Source organism: Corvus brachyrhynchos, unplaced genomic scaffold (genome assembly GCF_000691975.1).
Source record: "Corvus brachyrhynchos isolate BGI_N302 unplaced genomic scaffold, ASM69197v1 scaffold10, whole genome shotgun sequence".
In the NCBI taxonomy this organism is placed as follows: Eukaryota; Metazoa; Chordata; class Aves; order Passeriformes; family Corvidae; genus Corvus; species Corvus brachyrhynchos.
In genome coordinates, this window is record NW_008236180.1 from 2635907 (window position 1) to 2638136 (window position 2230).

The window sequence follows — 2230 nt, forward strand, 5'->3', positions numbered from 1 at the left end:
TTGTGCCGGGGCTGCGAGGTACACGCCTGAGCCACGGTGGCACAGACACGACCACGAACACGCTGCCCCTGGGCCCCGCGCCCTGGGGGTCCTGCACATTCCCCCAGAGACTGCTCAGCAGCCACGGGGGCAGCCCTTGTGTGGACTGTCTCTTTGCCTGTTGCACTTGATGGTCTGAAATCCCTTTTCCTGAACGGTCTGTGTGGGCAGCCATGGATCACCATCTGCCCAGCACACGAGGATCCTGGGGAGGCCGTAGGGCTGGGCACAACTGTGATGCAATGTCAGAGGTGAGGTGTGTGCAGCCACAGCCACTGCTCCTGCAGCCATGGGGCCAGTGCTCCTAGTGTGCCAGCAGCCAGCCCTCCTGTGGCATCTCCAGCCTGCAGGCAGGCAGCAGCAGGGCTCTGGACTGGAGGAACCTGAGGACGAGGTGGAAGATGCTCTATTTTTCTTCTGAAGAGAGATGGACTCTCGTGTTGGTCCGTTGGTGGTTGTGGGAGGGGTTCAGCTGTGACATTCTCGAGCTTTGATTATGCTTACGAATAAAAAGGGATCGAGACCCGTGTGTGTGCCTGCCTGGGGGTCCAGACAGCAGGAGACAGGGATGGGATAGCCCAGCCTTCTCAGCCCAGGCCTGGGGCTGAGGCACAGGGGGCCTGGAGCCCAGCACTGCGCTGGGCCGGTCGCTGCTGGCAGATGCCCTGGGCTATCAACTGCTTCCCGCCCGAGTGACCTTGACTCCTGGGAAGTGAGCCGGGCAGCTGGGACAGCGGTGGGCTTGGGGCTGGAGTCATGAAATTAATCGAGTGGTAAACAGCCTAAATCCCGTGTAACTCTGTCCCGAGCCACACAGCGCCCTCCTGAGCGGCTTGTCTGGGCCTATTTACATGCGATTATAACAGCTAATCGCAGAGTTTTAGTTCTCTGCTCCTGCATTAAACTGATTATCTGCGGAGGGGAAAAAGGCTGGGAACCACCCTGACTCGGTGAGAGCCTCTGTGACGCCTGAGCCCCGCGGCTGCGGGCCCGGGGCGGGGTGGTCTTTGCTGGGCTCTCCGTGCCCTCATGCAGGGTACGGCGTTGGCGCCGGGGCTGCTGTGGGGCGTCTCCCCGACCACCAGGGCAGTGGGGTGTGGGTGGCCCCGCACCTCCCCACGGTTGGCTGCGGCTGACGTGGCTCTCCCAGCTGTGCTCTGTCCTGGCCGTAGCTCTGTCCCGCTGCCTTCGCACCAGCCCTGCCCGTGCCCGGTAGTGCTGGGGCGGGGCGGGCCGGCTCGGGCGGTGTCCAGCTGTGTCCGCCCGCTGTGCCGGCGGCTGGCCGTGGCCCTCCCTCTCCAGCTGTGCTGTGCAGGGTCAGGGTGCTTCGCGCAATCCGCAGGCGCTTTCCTAGATTACAGCCCCATTATCTAATCAAGCAGATCCACGGTGCTGATTAGGGCTGGGGCTGGAGGAGTCCCGTGGGGACAAGGTTATGGGGCCACTGCGGGGCCGTGGCCAGGTCTGGTCCCAAACAGCAGCACCAGTGTCCTGGCTGGCTTGAGGCTTTCGCACCTGTGGCTGTCCAGAGCACAAGACCAGCCCACGGTAGGATGGATGGGACCAGAGCTCTGGCTGCTGCATGTTGGGAGCTCCAGGTGCTGCTGGGGCTCTGGCCACGGGGTAGCGCAGGGGCTTGAGACCTCTGGGCACTGGCACCTCAGCCCTGGAACCTTCTGCTGTCCCCAGGGCCTGCAGGGATCCAGGGATGTGGCCGGGCTCATTAGCACCGGTGACCTTTGCCTTCCTGTCCTGGCCAGCGCTAAGCGGGTTTGTTACATATTTAATATCCTGAGAGCGTTATTAGTCGGTATTTAACGACGGATACAACCTGTGGGATAATCCCAGTCTTAGCAGGGAGGCGTGGCAGCAGGACCAGGCGGCTCAGGGGGTCGCGGCTCTCGGGGCCCCTTGCACAGCTGCCCACCACTGCCTTGCCCACCCTCTTGAGGACCTGGCCAAGCCAAAGGAGGAGCAGCAAGGGTTGCTGTCCTCCCACCAGGCTATAGTTTTTCCACCAGCCCCTGGCCCTCCAACCCACCCCTCCACAGCATAGGGGGAACCACAGCCCCGTGTCAGGCCTGGGGTCATAGATGGGACACAGCTCTTGGAACTGCAGTAAAACCCCAGGTGTGCTGTGTGCTTGTGGCTGTGGGTGGCCGTGGGGCTCACGGTGGTCCGGGCCCCATGC